This window comes from Peromyscus leucopus, chromosome 13 (assembly GCF_004664715.2).
Source record: "Peromyscus leucopus breed LL Stock chromosome 13, UCI_PerLeu_2.1, whole genome shotgun sequence".
Lineage (NCBI taxonomy): Eukaryota > Metazoa > Chordata > Mammalia > Rodentia > Cricetidae > Peromyscus > Peromyscus leucopus.
In genome coordinates this window covers 61,881,752-61,897,228 of record NC_051074.1, presented here as the reverse complement: position 1 = coordinate 61,897,228, position 15,477 = coordinate 61,881,752, and the positions used below count along the sequence as shown (strand labels likewise).

The window sequence follows — 15,477 nt, the reverse complement described above, 5'->3', positions numbered from 1 at the left end:
GACTATTGAGAACATACAGTTGCACTAAAAATACACTTTTTAAAGAATTGTTATTAGTAGTCTAATATGCACCAGAACCCCTCTATTAGTGCTTTTTAACTTTTATTTATTCTTAATTCTTTTATTTTTGAGATTATAATGCAATCACATCAATTCCCCCTTTGCTTTCTCCAAACCCTCCCACATACCCTTCCTTGCTCTCTCTCTCCTCTCTCTCCATATACATATGTATATACATACATATATGCATGCATGTTTCCAGCGCTGACTATTTGGTATCGGATAACCAATTGTGGTTTCTCCCTGGAGAAGGCTATTTCCCCCACTCTCAGAATTCCTCAGTTGCCTGTAGTTCCTGTGCAGGGTTGAGGTCATGTGGTCCATTTCTCATTCCCCTTGTCATGTCTATTGTTCCTATAACCCAACTCCCACGGTAACTGTGATCATGAACATTGTCAGTGTGACGTGATCTGTAATCACTTAGGGGACACACCTCCGGGTACCTTGTAAAGAATTATTAGGGGAGATTAAAAGAGGTAGGAGACCTCCCCTAAATGTGAGTAGCATCATTCCATGGGCTCAGGTCTTGGACTGAATGCTAAGATGAAATCAATGAATGCAGTGTGACCAGCTGCTTCAGCCTCCTGCTTCCACGACTTCTTCGCCATGATAGACAGTTCCCTGGACGCTGAGGCAAAATAAGTCCTCCCTACCTTAATGCGACTTTGGTCAGGACATTTTGTCACAGCAACAAGACAAGTAGGTGAAACCATAACCCTGTAAACAGAGGTTGTGCAATGACTCAAAATACGAAAAAACATTGTGGGCTTCATGCTGAAGAGAGAGTGTTAAGAGCACAGGACTATGATCAAAACATACTATGAATAGAGAAAAATGTGCAGAGGATCATCTGACAATGCCTGGATGAACCGGATGGATCCTGCATCCTACACTGAAGGCACTATGCTGTAGTAGGTTCAGACAAAATGTGAACACACAGTTTTTAGAAATCTCGGAGTTCCCACTTGCCTTGTCCTCTCAGCTAAGGCAACTAAAAGGGATAGTCTTCACTTCCATGAGAAATGCCCACGAGGAAGCACGTGATTACATGACTCCATTATCTCCATCAAGGAGACCCCATAATAGCTGTCATTGATGTGGGGGGTGGGGGTGAGGGGCCTAGGGAGATGTCTAAGCTGTTGAAAGTACTTGCTGCTCTTGCAGAGGCTCTAGGTTTGATTCCCAGCATCCCCCACGGTGGCTCTCAATCATTTTCTAACTCTAGAAGCAGGAGATGGGATGATCTCCTCTGGCCTCTGTACACACGAAGCATAATTGTAGTGCTCAGATATTCATGTAGGCAAAGGATCCACAAACATAAAGATAAATAAACAACAATTTAAAAAATGATGTCAGTGGAGAAACCCACAAGGAAAAAGCACAGAAATCAATGAGCTCCTGACATATAACGTAGCTCCTACCCACTTCCCACGTGCTGCCAATTAGAGAACTCTAAGAATTTTGAGATTATAGAAAGACCTTCCTTTGTAAAAAATAAATTTAATTTGTGTGTGTGTGTGTGTGTGTGTGAGTGTGTGAGTGCACACGCTGTGCACTCATGCATGTGCCTGCATACATACATTTACCGACATGCTTGTGGAAGTCAAAGAACATCTTTGAAGAGTTGGCTCTTTCCTTCTACTTTGTCAAGGCAGGATCTCTCTCATTTCCTCGGATTTGCTGTGTACTTCAGGCTATTTGGCCTGCAAGTTCTTGGCTTGTAGAAATCCTGGAGTGCAGATGGGACCATACATCCAGCTTTTATGTGGGTTTTGGGGATTGAACTCAAATTGCCAGGCTTGGGTAGCAAGCACTGTTACCTGCTGAGCTCCATCCTGGGGTTTTCATGCATAATTCCTTCTCTGGCTCTTGTGTGTGCACATTTTCCCACGTTCCATATTGTGCCTGTTCAGTTGTAAACACAAACTCCTTTCTGAAGTCAGGCAATCCACACACGTAGTGTTCATAAGTAGAGTGAACTTTCAAGGTCCGTCAGGGAGATTTCTGATGTTATGATAGTTCCCCCCCATCATATTTTCTCCTTACTTCCATCTATTCCCCAGTTTATGAAGAGAAACTTCACTTAAATGCTGGATAATGGGTTTATTGTCTATTCACCAAAGATGTGCTGTTGTTGCTTTTAATCAGAAAAGACAGTTTCTTCTTTTCTTAAGAATTCTGGTGCTAGCTGAGGCTAGAACATTGTTCATCAATAATTTATTAATGCATGTGCTCAACAGTTAGTATTGAGTGAGATTAGGTACTGGGAATATACCCGTAATCAAGAGACAAAGTCCTTGTTTCTGTGAAGCACACATTCTCAAGAGTGGGATTGTGCTGCAAGAACAATGAACCAGGATAAATCCCCTAGGGTGCTGTTAGCTATGGCAGCCAAGGAAGTCCTCCAGTCCTCCGCAGAGGGGTGGGGGTGAGCTCCTGCAGGTCTCCAGATGAGAAGAAGGGCATCTGGAACAATGTTTGTATATCCACCTAACAACTATACACATTTTACTCCCTTTTTAGTTCTGTAAATTTCTTTCTCTCCTTCCTTCCTTCCTTCCTTCCTTCCTTCCTTCCTTCCTTCCTTCCTTCCTTCCTCCCTCCCTCCCTCCCTCCCTCCCTCCCTCCCTCCCTCCCTTCCTTCCTTCCTTCCTTCCTTCCCTCCTTCTTCTTTTTAGTTTATTGAGACAGGGTTTCTGTGTGTAATCCACTCTTCTAGAACTCTGTAGACCAGACTGACCTCAAACTCACAGAAATCCCCTGCCTCTGCCTCCCAAGTGCTGGGATTAAAGATGTGCACCACCAGTGCCTGGCTGTGAATTTCTATTTAAGGGATGTGGGAAGTACTTCCCAAAATTGCCCTTCAAAGAGTTAGATGTATGATCCTGCTGGGGCTCCGAGAAGAACGCCCCTAGACTCAGTGCTTTGACAAGCTGAGAAGGCTTAGTGTTGACCTCAGAATTCAGGTCTTTCTGACATTGTCTTCCACCAGGAAGGAATATTTTATGGTGGTTTTGGTTTGTTTGTTTTTATTTTGCAAATTTCTTTCACGAAGCTGATAGGATCTATCTACAGAGCACAATTCTCTTCTGTCTCCTTGATATTTCTTCAACTGGCAATGATCAATATTGAATGGGAAGAAGACTGAGGTCTGTTGGCATACCCTGACAGACTTTCTCATACACCTTTCTCCAACCTGTTTTGATGCCAGGTGGATTTTGGGTCAGGATATTGTATGTTTCCCAATTCCACAAGGCTTCCCTATAAATCATTGATTACTTCCCTAACATTTGTCTCCATTCTTCCTGTTCTCCATTTCTGAACCTTGTCCAGCAAGCTGAAAAGCCTGCTCCTGCGATTTCCCCTTTGCCTATTAATGAATCTGGATGCCTTGTCCTATATAACCTGTTTGTTGTTGGCTCATTCAGCCAACCCTGAGAATTTTGCCCACCCTCCACCCCCAGCCTCCGCCCCAAAGCCACTGGTCACTACCTTCCTTTGCCCATATTTTTCTCAACAGATGGCAAGAGTTGACCTTGGGCCCAGAAAAGAAAACTGTTGCAGACTGCAGACGGCAATACTTCCCTTTCTCTTACTCCATCCTTTCCTCTCAGGAAACAGACTAACTAAGGTCATGAACTCGCAAGCCAGACTTCCCAGGTCACATTCTGGCAGGGTTATATGTTTAACCCTGGACAAGGAGTCTTCTTCTTGCGATCCCAGTTTCTCATTACAAAATGAGGACAGTATTGGTCCTTATAGTAGTTATGAAGAATGAGTCAATGTTTGTGAAGTGTTTGGGCCAGGGCCTGGAAAGCAGCATCTGCGTTAAACATGAAAATGATAGAGTCATACTAATGCAATTGTCCAGATCATTCTCTTGGCTTTGAAGAGGTGACTTCATATTTTGAAAACATGTGATGTCTTGTTGCACATTCAGAGCTAATATTTCTTCAGCCGTTGCTTTCCACTGTGCTCATTCACACATATGAGGCAGGCCTCAGGGAAATATATGAGTGTGACCAGCTAACTTACAGATAAATTAATCTACTTTAAATGAGCTGTTATGTGCTCAGCACACTCTTAGACAACATGAAAGAAACATAAATCAAGACAATCATCTTGAAGAACTTCTGAGTCTTTGGCTGGGAAAAGCAGGGTTTACGTACAAGAAGCAATTAGAAGACAATACTAGGCAATGCCTAATGAGGTATTGAAGTATGCCTTTCAGCTCCAGGAAACCGTTAGCATGGCAATCACCTGTAGCTTTTACTTTCCTTATGGCAGACCCTTGGAGCAAACAGGAACTGTGGCAAAGAGCTTTAAATTAAAGGGATATCTTGGTAACAAAAGCTTTCCATATAATACCGTTTTTTGAATGGACGCTGTCCCAAAATATTTTAAGACCTTGGAAAAAAACAATACAAGCAGGAAGTAGGCAGATATCCCAGTGTTTTCAGGACAGAGCTGACGCTTGCGGAAGTGGGGTGTTCTGGGAGGCCTGGTGAGATGAGTGTTTCCTCCTTCCCTCTCATTTACCCTCTCTCTCTTCTGTGGTGCCCTGCCTGCTGCAGTTTTAAAGCACCCAAAGCTCCCCTGTGAAGGAAACTTCAAGATTCATGGAGCCACATGGTCAGAGTTTAGTAAGCCTTGTTTTGAAATTACTGTTTCGCAAATATGTTTTGTGAAGTATGATGAATGGTCAAGAAATATTGTATTCTATTTCAAACCAAGAAGGAAACAAGCAAAACCCCAGATTAACAACATGGACTTCTTACACTGTCCTGAAAGGAAGTTGTATGAACTTGAAAACTAGAGGAGGAAATTCCAAAGCCACTTTGGTATCCAACCCTGGCACTTGTCAGGAAGCTCCTCTTCATAGATAATTCAAATCCTTATCATAGCGATATAAAACCATTTCCTCTCATTCCGCTCTGTTTTTGAGTTAATGAACACCCCCGTAATGGATTTCTATAAATTACATATAAATCACCCTCTCACGATTTCTACATTTTCACGTTGAAACTTAGGGCCTCTGGTTGAAGTAAAGCTATGTCTTTAGAGAACCCACGGCTACAAATGCTCTTTATCAAAAGCATTTTGGCAATGCAGTACGTTTCAGCAATAGAATACCTTTGTAGGCAAACACTGGGCGTGGCGAGGGCATTTGCCTGGTGCATTACACTCAGAGGTACTTGAACCATCTTAAATTATCTCTGAATGCCAAAAATGTGTGATGCCAAATTCCTCTCCCCGTCCACTCACTTTCATTGGCTTCAGAGGCCTGTTGTCTTAGTGGCGGCTGTGGCATTCTTCCATTAGACAGAAAGGAAACAACAAAATGAAACAAAACACAAAATGCCGCAATACTGAACAAGCCAGACACTCAGGTGACACACAGGCGAAGGTGGGGGAGGGGCTGGCGGACCGCTCTCAGGAGTGTGACTACCATATTACAGCGCACTTCGAGCTCCTCTTGCTAAAATAATTGTGAGCTGGGGCACAGCCACTACCGCCACACCAGACCTGGCTGGTGACAGACACGAGGAGGAGATGTATCAACATGCAAAAGGAGCTTAGAGACTTTAGGTCTTCCTCTCATTGTTTGTGAAAGGAGTGCACTGTATTTTTAAGGCCTTTTCTATTATAATTTAATGACTACCATAACACATTTTTACATAGTAATTATGTTAGTATTGTCTCAAATTCTTTAAAAACAACTTGGACAAACAAACCACAAAGTGTTCTTTGATCGCGGAGTCTGACCACTTCTCCCCGCCCGGGTGGTTTGACACAGTGTCATGTTCCAGGGGGCTGAGAAATCGAAGCAGCTGCGGGACCTTGATTTGCCAGCTCTGACTCTATCTGCGTGGCTTTAAGTACTGGCCATGAGCAGACTGGGATTCCTCATTTGTGACAAGAAGAATTTAATTGTGTGATTTACTTCAATCCCACAAACATTCCTGTTTCCTATGTTTAGGACCCTTCGATAGAACACGAGCGTGAAATTGAGAAGAACACAGAGGTACATTAACGATGAGAAGGAGCTCTCCATGAAGCGGTAAGTCCAGTGGGGCAGATGGACAGGATGGAGTGCTGCAATAGAAAAGATTTCAAAAGCAAAGCAAAGCAGAACAAAAGAGCAGCAAGCCCAAGTCCTAGGAGCATCAGAGACAGAGAAAGGATGAGCTGCTGAGCCCTGGAGCATCGTGAAAGATGTCCACCTGTGTCTTAGGAGATTTTCAAGCCAAAATGTACTTGGACCACATTTTAGACTCTGCCTAATGGTATAGCTCATTGTAGCCGAGACTTCACAACCTCAGTCTGCGTGGTGATTAGGCATGTCCATCCCGCATGGATAATGTCATTCCTCTGCAGGGTGGAAGAGAAATAAAAACATGGGAAGATGGAGTTTTTCCAGTTCAGGGATTGACCTTTAAAAGAATCAGGGCAGAGAGAGGGTAATAAAGCTAGTCAAAATAAACTAGTGTAAATATCCCTGACATAAGATAGAACTAATTTAACTTAAATGGAAGGAATCCTGATTTAACTTAGAGAAAATATTATGTTAATTATGAGGTCTTTATTTTAAGAGAAATGCAATTATATTATTTCCAAGGGTGTGTGGTAAGTTGAAATAATTGCTAGAGAAGCATTTCTTGGTTTAAGTGTTATAAAAATCTTCTTTTTAATGAATTGATGAGTTCTGGTTTGTTGGGACTGTTTTTTGATTATATAGCATATACATTATGTGTTCATGTTTAAAATGAAACGACTAATGAAGTTTCTTAAATTTTGACCAATTATTAACCTGTTTAGTGATCCCTTTTTCTATAAGTAGTTCAGAAGTAAACAAGGTCACCCTGGCTCCAGTTTCCAAGGTCTACAAATTAGTGTGGACCGAGGGACAGCTCACACTCTGGTACTAGACTATGAGACATAATGCCCCTTCAGTGTGGAGACCCACAGAGGCTTCCTAGTGAGAAATTACTCAGGGTCAGAGAATCCTGCTTGCTTTACCTAGCAGGGATACATAATGGATGATTTGGCCACAGGCATAGTTTGGAAGAGTCTACACTCGGCTGTACAGTGTGCTTTGATCTTGTAAGAGGGAGGTCTTTTGCCTCTCCCCTTGGCATACTAAAAAAAGCCCTCTTCAATAAAGGATGAGGCTGTTGGGTATTGACCCAGGCCCTCCCGAAGCTGTCCTGTGTTTCTTCTTGTCGTCTAGGTCTCTCTTTCTATCTGATATTTTCTTGTCCCTCTTTCCTCCACCTAAGAACCCTTCAAAAGGTGGGAGCAGGTCAGATCTGGTCTCCTCCACCGACTCCCACACTTCAGTACAGTCAGATCTGAGCTATGTTCCCTTGAAGGTTGTGGTTAAAAGAGTTGTCAAGGAGGAGGCCAGCTGGCTGCTTCAGGCTGTCCTCTGCCATGGTTTGGTGAGAGGTGTGACTGATGAGCTTCTGGGTGGCTTTCATAGTCAGAGGGACCCTGATAACAACTGGAAGAGGGAAGTGAAGCAAGGAAGCCAAGAGAGCCCCTGGTGGCGGCTGCTGGAACTGCACAGGCAGGGCAGAAAGAGGTCAGAGTCAAGGAAGAGAGAGGGCAAAGTAGAAAAGGCGCACCCTGGGCCTGGTGTGGTGTGGTGTGGTGCGGTGCGGTGTGCGCGCGCGCGTGCGTGCGTGTGTGCGTGTGCGTGTGCGTGCGTGCGTGCGTGCGTGTGTGTGTGTGTGTGTGTGTGTGTGTGTGCGTGTGGTATAACTAGTTTAACTGCAGAAGCAGCCAGAGGCCAGGAGCTACTGGATGTTTTTGGTGAGGAGCTTTAGAAAACTTGGGGAAGCTGGGCTTGCCGTTCTGGGGTCAGCTTTGGGAGATGGTTGTGTGGCACAAGAATACCAGGGATTGTCAGGAACTGTTCGTCAAGTTTCCTCAGGGTACCAGCACCTACGATATCCAGTTCTTCAATTTATTAACATACAAATAACATTTTAATACAAATAAAATGTTACCATAGCACCACGTTCAGTCAGTGAAAGAGACACAGCTTTGGAGATCTGTGTGTTGCTGTTCCAGCCCCTGCTTAGCTCCAGAATTTCCGGAAATATAATCTTAGTCACCCAGGCTGAGGTGATGAAATTCCGGGAAAGCTGACCCACACTGTTTGGATCACTGGGGAACCACCTACCAGCCCGCGTGTTTCCATGTCCATCCACAGAGGGATGGTGCTGTGTGACACACCAAACCCGGGGGCTGTCCCCTCTGTTCTCGCTTATTGTGGTAGAGGCTGTGTCCCCTCAGGAGCTAAGCAGGGGCTGGAACAGCAACACACAGATCTCCAAAGCTGTGTTTCTTTCACTGACTGAACGTGGTGCTATGGTAATATTTTATTTGTATTAAAATGTTATTTGTATGTTAATAAATAAAGTTGTCCCGGGGGTCGGAGCTATTAGCAAGCCATAGGAAAGCAGGGCAGTGGTGGCGTACGCTTTGTAATCCCAGCACTTGGTAGGCAGAGCTAGGTAGATCTCTGTGTGTTCAAGGATACAGCCAGCATTGGAGACACACGCCTTTAATCTCAATACCAACCATAGAAAACCTGGAGGTCTATACAGACAGGCCATAACAAGGCGCAGTCATGTGTTTCGGTTTACAACCAATGAGAAGGCAGAACAGAAACTCTATATAAAGACTTTAACACAGGAAATAGCTCTGGTTTGGAGAGGTAGGACCACCGCAGGAGGAAGGGTAAGGCTCTTAGCTCTGAGCTCTGACCTCTTGGCTTTCTTCTTTGCATTGGTTCTGTGTTTCTTATTTAATAAGACGGTTGGTTACATCTAAATAGTGCTCATTCATATGTTGGGCATGTTTGTGTTTGCTCACCAATGCCTAGCTAAGGGGGCTTCATGAATGGGTAGTGAAAACGCCCAACAGAAAAGCAATGAATGCACCGTGAAACTAAAAATGCCTAACTGAAAAGAACATACTTTATTTTGTGATCATAGCATTGCTCTTTTTAAAAAATTCATTTATTATTTCTTTAGTTCTTAAGACAGAGTCTCTGACATCCCAGGATGGCTTTGAACTTTTGACTGTCCTGTCTCTACTTCCTAAGTGTTGGAATTACACGCATGTGTAACCACACCAGTTCATTGTTATTTTTATGTTAAAAGTTTTGACTTTGGGGAATAAGAATCCTACTTTCTTTATATATTTTTAAGTTTGGCAGAGTAAAAATACTGTTCCTAAGTTTTCCCATTTTGAGGGCAATTTATGATAGTACAAAATATGAAAGTCTGTGAGTTAGGAAACTTGAGACCAGTATATCAATGGCTTTAAAATAGATCCACAAAGGGAAACATTTCAAAAACTACATGCTTACTAACTAACAGAAACATAAATATATGTTTACAAGTTTAAGGCAGAAATAAATTATATGAAATAATATTAAACCTTGCCTCATATAACAGACAGTTAGTTCTGTTCTGTTGAAAACCTAGCCAAAATCTAAAAGTTAGATTTCATGACCTGCTAACGGATCACAACACTCAACTTGGAAAGCCTTGAGGAAGACCCCAGGCCTCTCCTTCCGGACAGAGCTGACTAAACACTGACAGGTGTTTCCTTTGGGGATCTCTCTTTTCACATTCCCGAGCACATCCCCTCGGTTTGCAGAGTGTGCTGTGCATAGTTATGATATAACTGATTCAGCGAGGAAGCTTCTTTATGTAGCCTAATCGTGCCCTTTGGGTTTAGCCCCTCCACCTTGCTGAGGCTGAGAAACACAGGACTCCATTAGACGCTGAAACTCTTTTTTTTTTTTTTTTGCAATAGGAGGACCTCCCTTGGTCTCATTAGACTCACATTTACAAAATACTGCTTTCAATAGGTTATTTTGCAGGCGAGTGAGCCACACTGGCTTTAATTGATTCTATTAACTTCAATTGTGAAGCATGACATTTGAATTACAAGTCAGAGTTGAAACTGTGAGACAAGTAGGAAGGTTCACCTTAACCCAACCCCCACCCCTAACACCAACCAGGCCCGGAGAGAGTTAGAGTCCATCGGAAGGAAGAAAGGCAGCTCAGACTAATTAAAGAATTTATGATTAAGGATGTGTAGCCCGAATCTTAAATGGTCTTATTAATAAGAACAAACCTGAAGCCAGGTATTGGGGTGAACCCTGGAAGATCAGAGAAGCAGAACAAGCCACAGCTACCTCACCTTGCCAGTTCCTCAGCTGATCCTGTTTCCTCAGACTGGAAGCCTCTGAGTTCTCATCCAGAATGAATCTCAGCTGAACTGCTTCTCGAAAGCCTGAACCTTAACTTACCTAGTTCCTGGTCCTCACGCCTTATATACCTTTCTGCTTTCTGCCATCACTCTCTGGGATTAAAGGCTCGCTTTCTGGGATTAAAGATGTGAGTCACCATGCTTGGCTGTATCCTTGAACACACAGAGATCCAGGTAGATCTCTGCCTCTGGAATGCTAGGATTAAAGGCATGTGTGCCATCATTTTCTGGCCTCTGTATCTAGTGGCTGTTCTGTTCTCTGACCCCAGATAAGTTTATTAGGGTGCGCAATATTTTGAGGAATACAATACCACCACAAAGGATGAGTTAAAAATGTCCAGATGTAATTAGTTTGGCTATACAAACTCGCCACAGTAAAAAGGAACAGAAATGTGTCAGGTATGTTGGCAGCCATTACGATTTGCTTTTGGATCAAAGGGCACAGCAGCACTGTGTGATGGCTTCACAGTGTGGGCTGTGCTGCCAGACTGGCCAGGGTCAGATCCACGTACCGGTGTCCCATTTTAGGACACAGGGACCGAACCTCAGAGAGGTTAAGTGACCTCAGACAAGTTTCTTGGCCTCTCCAAGAATCTGCTAAAAGTGAACAGTGAAGTGAATAGCAGGTGCCACACAGGATTATCTCTGGGTAAAATTGGTTCATCACGTCACTTTCCCAATACCTGGCACATGGCGGCTGCACAATTCATTTTGGTTGTTATAGTATTGTGCTGTAACTACTTGTTGACAGCCTGGGGCTCAGAGCCGTTCACTTGGACTTATGTCCTGGCTTTCATCCTTACAATTGGTGCATTTTTGAGAATATGTCAATCTTTTAAAGCACAAATTTCTATATTAAAAATGTGATAGTAACACTATCCTGTTGTCTCATGGATTTTAGGGACACCACACAGGGTACTTTGCATGGAGCTTGGTAAGTATTGGAAACTAGCCCAAACCTGCCAAAGCTACTCACTGTGTGTTATGTTTATTCTTGCTTCAGTCCTGTTACGGGTCTAATGAGGTAGACCCTAACACACCCTCAGAGGTCAGGGCAGAGCACAGTTTAATTGTTCTTTATTGTTGTGTCTTCCTCACAGAGAGTAACATTCCACCCCAGAAGAATCAAATGAACACCAAACTTTGAATCCAGTGGAAACATTCCCAATTCATTAAGTGTTCTTTGGAGTTTCATTGTGCTAAGTACCTCCGTGTTCTATAAGGAACATTTCTGCCTGGCAGAGGTTGAAGAAAAGCCGAATTGAAAAGGCTGCTATAATTAGAACTTTTGCTAATGGCACTTAAACTGATTAATGTCCAATAGTACCCACTCTACTGAAGCATATTTTTTAGGCAGTTATACGTTTATATTAAATTAAACCTTCATTAAATGAAGGAGCTTGCGGGGCAGTGTCTCCACGTAGCTCTTGGAGTTAATTCTTTGATGATATGGCCACCAACATGGAAGGCCTTTTCTCTTGCCATTTCCTTATGCCTGGAATGTTCTTTCCGCTTATCTCCTGTGGCTGGCTTTTGTGTTTCAGTATAGTCCTCCTTGGCCATTCTCCCCATCCACTCTCTCTATGCTCCACCAGCTGGGGGCAACTTTTCTGTTGCACATGTCGTTAGTTGGAATACTGCTGCAAGTTTACAAGCAAGTTGTTGCTCATGTCCTTCACTGAAGTCAAAGCCCTACAAAGGCAGGTACCTTGTTGATGCCATTCACTCTGTATTATTATTATGTTTTATAAAGTGTAACATATTACCACAAACTCAGAAGTTCAGAACAACACACACTTCCAGGCTGGACAGATGGCTCAGCAGTTAAGGGCACAGGATTGTTGTTGCAGAGGGTCTGAGGTTAGTTCCCAGTACCCCTGTCAGGTGGCCTACAATTGTTTGTAACTCCAGCTGCTCTGGGACCTGACACCTGTAACCTCCACAGGCACCCGCACGCACTCACATTCCCTCACCACACCCTTCCCCAGCACGTAGTTACAAACCTTTAAAACACTCTTTCAGATCATTTCACGGGGCGTTCAAAATTTCACCAGGCAGAAATCAAGGTGTGGGCCAGACTCCCGTCTAATCTGTGATACGGCGCCTCTTCTAATGGCCTTTACAGTCTTTTATGGGTGTGGTACTGAGGTTTAGTGCTGGTGGTCAGCTGGGGTGGAAGCTCTTAGCTCCGGGAGACTCCCCACAGTTTTATACACGCCCATAATACAGCTGTTTGTTTCTTCTCAATTGGAAGAACCTTTGATCTCTTTAAATCTTTGGTTAAACATCCATCTAGTTAGGCCAAGCTCACCCAAGATAATCTTCTGATGAACTTCAAATTAACTGAATGAGGTGTTGATTATCCTGGCAAATCTTTTCAGTATTGATTCATAATGAACAGAATCATAGGAGTCAGAGCCACAAGCTACGGCAGTCACAAATGTCTCCACTCCAGGGAATGAGTACAAATGTGAGCGCCCTGGAGCCTGCTTTCCATTTGTCTGCAGATTGTTAATATCTCCAAGACCACCTGGCACTTAATGGATAAATGTTAGTAAAACAAGAATTGAGGAATCAGTGAGAAATAAAAATTATTATGATGTTACACAATGATGTGTTCAGATGTACGTTGATCATCCTACACTGAATTCAAACAGTCCAGTTGGTTGGATGGTCCACTCATTTCATTGTCCTCACTGAGGGATTTCTGAGTACTAGATGATGTAAACGGGAACTGGGGAATATTTGTTGGGTTATTTAGGCAAACCTTTTGCAACGTAATCTCGGTTAGTTATTCTGTTCCACTGTCCGTGTAGATGAAAGTGTTAAGCCCGAGGTAGCTACAGTGGTGTGCATACAGAAGTCCATCTCATCCTTAAATAAATCAGGAATAAATGAAGTTAGTATTGGAAAGGTTTTCTGCTGTGAAACAGTTAATATTGCAGCCCCAAGGGCAGGAAGGAAGAAGACATTTTGATTTCTAGGAAAAATGAAATAATGTCAGCTATGCGCTGACCAGACCTACAGTTCTATTTGTGGAATGATCCTCCACAGAACACGCCAGCAGTCCTGTTATTTGAGATATAAGACAGTGCATGTTCCAGTGGCTGTAACAAAACATCACAGACTGGGTGGATTAAACAACGGAGATGCCCTTTGTAATAATCCTGGAGGCTGAGAGCCACAGTAAGGCGGCAGCAGACTCTGGGTTTGTTTGCTTGTTTCTCATGAGGGGGCCTTTGCTGACAGCAGTAGCTCTCTTCTCTGTCTGCATGACCCTTCCTAGGTGGACACACATGAAGATGCTCTGTTCTCTTTTCTACAGGGGTGTCGATTCTATCAGGTTAGAGCCCCATCTTAAGGTAAATGATTAGCACCTCATTTTATAGGAATTATCTCTTAGAGGTTCAATCTCCAAAATCAGCCACATTGAGTGAGGGGTACGGGTTTTGAGGGGACATGTTTCAGCGTGTCACAGATAGCCTTAAAGGTAGGAGAACATCGGGAGTTCTCAGAGGCTCTCAGGAGGCTTCAGGCTTTGGATTTAGGGTCCCATGCATTTGGACTGCAGCCCTACACATTGGTAGCACCAGGCACATCCAATTTCTATGGGTCTCAGAGCTAAAAAAATTTTACAAGCTCTTTAAAATAGAAAAAAAAAAAAGACATGGAATCTTGACCTATTCAAATAATGACTCTCAAGCTTAATGATCAGTAATTCCACAAGAAGTCCCTCTCTCCTGCCACCCTGCTAAGGAAAGCCCTGGATCCTTTCTGAGCCACGGTCTTCTCAGTTGTGAAATAGAGATAGTAATTTTCGTATATTAGGTGATGGCAGTGTCAAGAAAGTTAAACTAGATTAGCTAATATGTTCTCCAAGCCAGTTATTTTTGCAACCTTTTAATCATGGTTTGCACTATCATAATCATTTTACAGATAAGGGAGCAGGCCAGAGACATTAGAAAACTTGTTTTCCTACAAAAACAAAACAAAAACCAACAGTGAGCTGGAAGCTTAGACACAGTGACACACCCTGAGCCCTATACGTTCCCCTTCTCATGGCTTCGTGGAAGCAGCCTGGGCATTCCTCTGGAGGTGCTCCTTCCCTGTAGAGAGTGTTGGCCCGAAGCTATCCTCTTCATCCCCAGCGCTTACTCCACGGCTATTTGAAAATAAATGTGGCCTAAGCAGCAGGCATTTACAACTTGCGTTTAATCTCCTTTCTCATTTTTATCTGCAACCCAATAGGGTTAAGGTCTAGGAAACAAAAAGCTACAGCTAGCAGAGCCGGAGTGCTGATACTCGTGGAGATTTCTAATCGGAAGACTTGGCTTCCTACGTCGTCATCGGGGACAAGAGATTGACTCAGAAACGAAGACGACAGCTCAGTGCGGTCTCCGCTGGGAGTGATTCCCAAGATCCCATCTGCAGATTATGTTGTGGACATTGGTTTTTCCTGGGAAAGGTCTGCGGAGTCAGTCCCAGGGCTCCAGTCTGCCCCTTGGAAAGGCTCACGGGGTGAACGAAGCTGGATCTGTTCCACTCTTTCACAGCTCCGCATGTGTGAGAATCTCTCTGCTATCTTGCTCTGGAAGAACTTGGTGCCTCAGAGCTGATTTTTTTTTTTAAACAATTTAAAAAAGATGAAGTTATCTGAGATGCACCTGAACTTTCCCCTCATCGCCTCACCACATTTCTTTTGACTGATTCACTGGGATTCAGTGGCCTAACAATGGGTGGGACATTACCCCAGCATGCTATTCCTTACCATTAATGTAGTAAAAAAAAGATAAAAAAATGTAAGTCTTTGATCTGTGAGCCTGTGTAAAATGTCCAAGTCCTTAACAAGTATTTTCTCATTTCTCTAGTTTTCAAATATTGTGTAATTATAGACTTATTGTGAAACCATCAAATAAAACAATGTAGTACTCTGATCGGATCTTTGCATGTGAAGACTCTGCACTTCACTTGCTACATCCCCGAATTACTTACCGGGTAGTTTTTATGTATGAGTAAATAATAAGGTAAAGCTTGGGATATTCCTTTTAGATAGAAGAACACAATGCTTATTCAGCAGTTTGACCACCTGACGGTTATTATTTGTGTCTTACTTTACTGTGATGT

At 43.2% G+C, this 15,477-nt stretch overlaps 1 long non-coding RNA gene across 1 annotated transcript in view; it reads left to right on the top strand.

Moving 5' to 3' along the window:
- The window catches only part of LOC119088923, a 29,131-nt gene extending 13,875 nt beyond the window's left edge, over positions 1 to 15,256 (top strand). Inside the window, exons 4-5 of the long non-coding RNA XR_005092683.1 lie at positions 6,041 to 6,121; positions 14,602 to 15,256. This is a non-coding gene — a long non-coding RNA (uncharacterized LOC119088923). The remainder of the gene's footprint in view (positions 1 to 6,040; positions 6,122 to 14,601) is intronic.
- The last annotated feature ends 221 nt before the right edge of the window (positions 15,257 to 15,477 follow it).